This window comes from Danio aesculapii, chromosome 15, assembly GCF_903798145.1.
Source record: "Danio aesculapii chromosome 15, fDanAes4.1, whole genome shotgun sequence".
Classification (NCBI taxonomy): Eukaryota; Metazoa; Chordata; class Actinopteri; order Cypriniformes; family Danionidae; genus Danio; species Danio aesculapii.
This window is the reverse complement of record NC_079449.1, coordinates 45,662,983-45,671,084: the sequence shown is the minus strand read 5'-3', so window position 1 is coordinate 45,671,084 and position 8,102 is coordinate 45,662,983.

Genomic DNA, 8,102 nt, shown 5'->3' with positions numbered 1-8,102 from the left:
CGTTTTAGCTACGTTTTCAGCTACTCTAGCCTGTGTTTAAACTGTTGATGTTCACAGAACGCTTGTCTATTGTTATTCAGTGTAAACGCACTAGTTAAACATGTATAAGGAGTTCATGAGTAGTTATGAACGGGTTAATGATGATGATGATGTGCCCCTCCAAGTAAAGTCATGACAAAATTATATACATTATTATATAATTATTACAGCTCACGAGTTCATAATGGTTAAATTAAGCATAAACTAATGTGGTAGTTAATTAGTGTATTAACTAACAAGCCTGTATTGACAAGTAATTAAGGTAGCCGTTATTCACACATGGGACTCGTGTTGTAGTTAAAGTTAGTTCCTGATTAGTGCATGCATTAACACATCATTAGTTCATAATAAAGTAATGTTTCACGAGTTCACACTTGCAATAGTTTCAGAATAAAGCGTATTTGGCGTGCTGTCCGGGGAGAGGGCTCTGAGCTCGGGGAAGACACCCAAACTCGAGTTATTCCTCTTATCAGGAAACAAAGAGGAATAGGGATTCGAGCGAAGTATCTAGAACCCCAGAACGCTCCCCCCGGGATTGTAATGCTTAAGAGGTGAGGTGACGGGGTGGTGGAGGGATGCTAAAGTCGTAAGATGCTGCAGGTAAGACAGCTTTGGTATATATAGGGGTTTGATCAAGAACTGATTGGATAATAGAATAATTGTCAATGACGTATTTGATACTGAAACTTCTGCGCGTGCTTCTCCCGAAATTTGTTTATAAAACATCACTTAGTTTACATATTAACACATCATTATCCATGTACTGTTATTGTAAAGTGTTACCCCCTAGATGTATTGGTTAAAACAAGGTTAAATTTGGGCTGTGAGTGAAAATTAAACAGACGTCTAAATAGACAGTCCATGTTTAGCCGTGTTTCACACTTAGCTGATGATTGATTATAAAGCTTGTTCGGCATGCTGTCCCAGGAGAGAGCCCTGAACTCATAAGATCCTCGAGCCTGGGGCTCCCTCCCATTTGCAAGGTGAAAGGGGAGTTTGAGCTCAGGTAGATCTGGAGAACTCCCCTGCTGTAGTAGCTAATGAACAGATAGTGATTGCTCTTAAGAGATAACTACTTACTAGGAGCATGTCTATGATGCTGATGTGGATTAGTCAATTAACTTAAGTTGCATGTTTTTGGATGGTGGGAGGAAACCGGAGAACCCGGGGGAAACCCACATGAGCACGGGGAGATCGTGTAAAGTCCGCACAGAAACATCGGCTGGCTTGGTAAGGACTAGAACCAGTGATGTTCTTGCTGTGAGGCAACAGTGCTAACCACTGAGCCACCGTGCCTCCCATCTAGGAAAGCAGGAGGAGTTGGGGTGGAAGGGGGGATTCTTCAAAACGAAGATGGCTGTTATATGGAACTGAGTGTATTTATAGTGGCTTAGGAATCATCTGATTGGTGAATTATAAATTGGATAATGCGGGACCGGCTGCAAGTAATCATAAGCACGTGATCCTCTCGAAATTAGTTTATGAATAAACTTCCCTTAGCCAAAACATCTATGTTTGGATGTCTGTTAGACACCTTTTAAACACAAAAACATCTTGCTGGGAATGAAAACAGAGTAGCATTATTTTCAGCAGAAAGGTAGTGAATGTTTATGTTGTTATTTCATTCAGAGCATTTGATTTATTTGCTATATGAGTGAAAGACTGAACAATTACACGTCTGAAATTACATTAATGCTAACCTTTACACGTATGCTATACATAATTTACTGTAGATGCACCATGAAGATGTTTTAGAGTTTATCAAGTCAAACATTTATAACGCACCTTCCTGAGCTGATCTCTGACTGAGATGGGAGGTAATGAGCACAAAATCCAATGGTATAAAACCAGCTGTCATCTTTAGACTGTCCATTATCATAAACATTACGGTTAACATCAATAACCGTTTCCCTCTATGTTTGCGCAAATGTTAAGGCCGAAAAATGTAAACGAATGGTTTTTATAAAATCAATCATGGTCATTTGAGCACTACTAAGTACACTTAGACATAACGTAATACATGTATTGACCCTTCAGGACATTTAACATGTTTGTTTACACGACAATGATGTATTTAAACAAAACAAAAACAGAAATGTACGCACAAAAACATCATTAGAATGATCCTCGTTTGTAAAATGCTGACTAAAAATGCTGTATTGTAAAGAAACACTTTGCATTTGCACGCATATACGACCTGCAGTCGGCCTTCGTAATTTGAATTGTTGATTATGATTAAGGTTGACATGATTATAGTTGAACAGATTTAATTTTATGGACAAAAATGGTAATGTTATTCACTATTATGAAATATTTTTGAAATTTTGAATTTTCAAGCCCACAAACTGCAGTAATTTGTAAAGCAATGGCCAGAACACACTTAGAAATTGTGTTTTTAGTTGTAAATCATTGTCACGCAAAAATGAGTAATAAAACATTCATGACTTTCACACACTATTCTATTCCCAAAGTCTGAATCCTGATTTTTACCTCAACATCAGCAAGAATACAAGTTCATAAACAAGTAATGATCCATATAACACACAGATCTGTCGCTGTAGGACACTCAGTGAAAAATAAAAACAGTTGAAATCTGGTTCTTATTCACAACTTCTTGCATCGATAGCATGGCTTTGACGTGTTAGACCCTGAATGTGTTACTAAAATGACATTAAGTCTCGGTAGAGGCCTGCGATTTCATTTCAAGAACTGAGGTACTACTTCAAATGTTCGAATCACACATGGAACACAAATGGAATGAGTGGAACACAGTTTTGGAATTATGTTCAAAAATCTCATCAACCCTTTGACATGTACAGTGCATCCAGAAAGTATTCATAGCGCTTCACTTTTTCCACATTTTTTTATGTTACATCCTTATTCCAAAATGGATTTTCCCAAAATTCTACACACCCACATAATGACAATGTGAAAGTTCACCTGTGGTCAATTCAGTGGATTGGACATGATTTGAAAAGTCATACACCTCTCTATATAAGGTCCCAGGGTTGACAGTGCATGTCAAAGCACAAACCAAGCATGAAGACAAAGGAATTGTCTGTAGACCTTCGAGACAGGATTGTCTCAAGGCACAAGGCTGGGGTTACAGACAAATTTCTGCTGCTCTGAAAGTTCCAATGAGCACAGCGGCCTCCATCATCCGTAAGTGGAAGATGTTTGGAACCACCAGGACTGTTCCTAGAGCTGGCCGGCCATCTAAGCTGAGTGATCGGGGGAGAAGGGTCTTAGTCAGGGAGGTGATCAATAACCTGATGGTCACAGGAGATCCTTACAGAGGGACAACCATCTGTGCAGCAATCCACCAATCAGGCCTGTATGGTAGAATGGCCAGCACACTGCCAAGATATCAATGGAGTGGCTTCATAACAACTCAGTGAATGTCCTTGAGTGGCCCAGCCAGAGCCCAGACCTAAATCCTATTGAACATCTCTGAAGAGATCTGAAAATTTCTGCACACCATCGCTTCCCATCCAACCTGATAGAGCTTGAGAGGTACTGCAAAGAGGAATGGGCAAAAGTTCCCAAAGACAGGTGTGCCAAGCTTGTGGCATCATTTTCACAAAAGTTTGAGGCTGTAATCGCAGCCTAAGGTGCATCAACAAAGTATTGTGCAAAGGCTTTAAAAAAATCTTCTTTCATATTGTCATTATGGGGGGTTGTGTGTAGAATGTTGAGGAAATAAATTAATTTTGGAAAAAATCTGTAGCATACAAAAATGTGGAAAAAGTGAAGTCCTATGAATACTTTCCGGATGCACTGTACATTGATGTGATCAGTCTAGGCTGGTCCCGCAATGGCTGGCACTTGTCATAAATCTTAATTATCAGTGTTTAAAAAAAAACATTTATTTTACGATTCAGACATTTAAATAGACATAAGTACTAGAAAAATGAACATTTATGCTTTCTAAAATACTTGTTGATGTCCATGGAGACAACCGCAATAATTAATCTTAAACATAATCGGACAATGATATTCAGATCAGATACACACTGTTAAGGTTACCAGAACATTTACTCCAGTCTTCTCCCAGTAAAACAGCCACACACTTTCACAACCCAGGCTAATTCTGAAAATGTACCTCTATATACATTTCTGGAGAGCGCCAGATACATCCCAGGAGCTACATTTTTAGCAGTTTTTGTTTTCGCGAACCCACCAGAAGCCGCTGTGTATGCTTTGTGAGATCTCAAATTTCTCTCACGAGTGCCGTTCGTGCATGCTGTTCTCGATGTTCTCCACCAGAGGCCGCTGTCGACTGACTGAATGACTGACTGATTGACTGACCCGCCCTCCTCCTTCCCTAAACACAACCAATAGTGTTATTGAAAGCACCGATTGACGCAGAAAGGCGTAATACTGCCCCGTATCATTTGTTTCAAAGATGAAATACAGCTATGCGTACTTCTGGATACATAATTCGCGAACTCCAGAAATGTGAATAGGGCTACGTTTTCAGAATGAGCCTGTGTTTTCATGTATTTCAGGAGAAGTTGATAAATTAACATGTTGCAAATCCAGCAGCTCTAAATCCTTGAGGCTGCAGAATCACCTCATAAACTTGGCGTCACTATGGAAACTTTGAATGATGTATTCTACACAATGGTCACATTAAAAAGCAAACGGGAAGGGTCAGCGAGAGTATTTAAAACGTACATGTCAAAGGGTTAAATGTGTTTCGCATGTGTTTCACTTGCGTTTCACTTGTGTTCTAGATGTGATTTTTACATTAGGTTATAATAGTAATTTTATATTACGTTATAATAGTACCGTAGCGCTAACCGTTTGTCAATCTTTCTGAATATTATACAAGTGCCCTCACTAGTGTCCACATGAAAGCAGTTTGAGCATATAATCTGGGTCAGAGCAACTGGAAGACTTATGATACATACTGTACAGAGAAGAGGAATATAAACAGCAATGACCAATACTGTAGCGTCAAGTTCACAGGCAGTTCTTACAGCTTGAAGCATTTCTGTAAACAGGGATGGTTGAGATGAAGACTCGAGGGTCTCGAAACATAAGTGAGAAGAAGAAGGTAAAGACGGCAGGTTGAAGTTTGCAAGTCGTTTACACTTTTGTGTTCTCAGTCCTTGCTAATAGTGGCCAAACACGTGAATGGACCACCGTTTAAAAAGTACATCGTAAAAGCAGGATTGTGTTGATAATTACGCTTCTATTAGCAGACATCCTGTTTTATAAAGTGTTTAACTAAGACATCCATCGTAAAATTGCCTATAGAGGTGTTGTCCTGCTAGGTTTACTGTTTAGGGTGCTGCCTGGGTTTGCACAGGAGCTTGCTGGTGGGTGGCTTTCCTTCAAGAAAAGGCTAATATTCCTGGTAAAACTGGTGTATATATCGTCCTGAATGATCTTTGGAAAAACTTGAGACCATAGGCAAAAGTTGGAGAACAAGCACCAGGATGTCCTGTTAAAATGGAAACCTCAGCACAGACTATTCACTATTCAAACAAATAGGATGGAAACGTTTTATTCTGAAATGTTTTATGCTAAATTCTTATTACGCAAGTTAAATTCGCAACTTTCCATTAAACATAGCTAATGCACACCTGCCAACACTTATGTTATTCCCAATAGTATCTGGATGCAGCCTTTATGATGCAAGCTGAGATTGCATCTTTCAGCGATGCAATGTCAGACACAATGCAGTCAGTGGAGTTGAGTGACTTTACTGTGACGGGTAGGGTTAGGGGTGGGGTTAGGTGAGCGCATTAAAAAGCATTGAATTCAGCTCAGATTGCACTGCACCAGGTCTGCATCCAGACCCCTCTCGTTATTTCTGTATTTTGTATGGCCCAATCTCATTCATTTCTTTTCTTTCGGCTTAGTGTGGAGCTAATAATATGCCAAAACAATCTGAATTTGAATTGTGATCATTTGAATCATTGACAATTGAAATTTAATAAATCTGAATTTTTATATGCTGTTACATTTTTTTCATTTTGAATTTGTTATTTTGAATTTGAATTTGTTATTTTGAATTTGAATTTGTTATTTTGAATTTGAATTTTTATTTTGAATTTGAATTTCTTATTTTGAATTTCTTATTTTTAATTTGAATTTGTTATTTTGAATTTGAATTTTTATTTTGAATTTGAATTTCTTATTTTTAATTTGTTATTTTTAATTTGAATTTGTTATTTTGAATTTGAATTTCTTATTTTGAATTTGAATTTGTAATTTTGAATTTGAATTTGTAATTTTGAATTTGAATTTCCTATTTTGAATTTGTTATTTTTAATTTGAATTTGTTATTTTGAATTTGAATTTATTATTTTGAATTTGAATTTCTTATTTTGAATTTGAATTTCTTATTTTGAATTTGAATTTCTTATTTTGAATTTGAATTTGTAATTTTGAATTTGAATTTCCTATTTTGAATTTCCTATTTTGAATTTGAATTTTTATTTTGAATTTGAATTTCTTATTTTGAATTTGTATTTTGAATTTGAATTTGTTATTTTTAATTAAAATTTGTTATTTTGAATTTGAATTTGTTATTTTGAATTTGAATTTGTAATTTTGAATTTGGATTTGTTATTTTGAATTTCCTATTTTGAATTTGAATTTTTATTTTGAATTTGAATTTCTTATTTTGAATTTGAATTTCTTATTTTGAATTTGAATTTGCTATTTTGAATTTGAATTTCCCATTTTGAATTTGAATTTCTTATTTTTAATTTGAATTTGTTATTTTGAATTTGAATTTCCTATTTTGAATTTTTATTTTGAATTTGAATTTCTTATTTTGAATTTGAATATGTTATTTTTAATTTGAATTTGTTATTTTTAATTTGAATTTCTTATTTTAAATTTGAATTTCTTATTTTGAATTTGAATTTGTAATTTTGAATTTGAATTTGTTATTTTGAATTTGCTATTTTTAATTTGAATTCGCTATTTTGAATTTGAATTTGTTATTTTGAATTTGAATTTCCTATTTTTAATTTGAATTTGCTATTTTGAATTTCTTATTTTGAATTTGAATTTCCTATTTTTAATTTGAATTTGCTATTTTGAATTTGAATTTCTTATTTTGAATTTGAATTTCTTATTTTTAATTTGAATTTGTTATTTTGAATTTGAATTTCTTATTTTGAATTTGAATTTCCTATTTTGAATTTGAATTTGTTATTTTGAATTTGAATTTCTTATTTTTAATTTGAATTTGTTATTTTGAATTTGAATTTTTATTTTGAATTTGAATTTCTTATTTTGAATTTGAATTTCTTATTTTGAATTAGAATTTCATGTCTTGAATGTGAGACCAATGAGATGTAATTGAATTAAACATATGAATTTGGTTCACTGAAGTATGTATACATTTATTACACAAACTGCTGAAAATAGCTGACCCCCGATAGTCAGTTTGCAGAATAATTGTGTCCTCCTGAGCTTCACATACACCAGTAAACTCATGCAGCCCTGTGATTGGCAAAAATGCTTAGCTTGACTTTTCTGCGATCGTCTACTCTTCCCTGTTGATGACCCCTGACCTACTTTCTGCTAAATCTGAATTTCACGATCTGAATTTCTGGTTTTGAATTTCACAATACAATGTTCTGATTTTATTTCATCTTGAAAATTTGAAACTGTATTTTTACAAACTGGATATCTGCAGTCTAGGAATTCAGAACACAAAAAACAAAGTTTGAAAATACGTCTATAAAAAAATCTGCCTTGAAAAATTCAGATGTTCAATTTTCAAGTTATGAAACTTAAATTCAAAATAAGAAATTCTAATTCAAAATAGGAGAAATTTTAATTCAAAATTTTAACGAAACGAAATTTTAACGACATATAAAAATGCAGATTTCTTAAATTACAATTGTCAATAATTCAAATTAACACAATTCAAATTCAGATTGTTTTGGCATATTATTAGCTCCATAGCTTAGTCCCTTTATTCATCAGGGGTCACCACAGCGGAATGAACCACCAACTTGAACCAGCGACCTTCTTGCTTTGAGGTGACAGTGCTAACCACTGAGCCTATATTCCTGATTGTTTTGCTTTAGTTT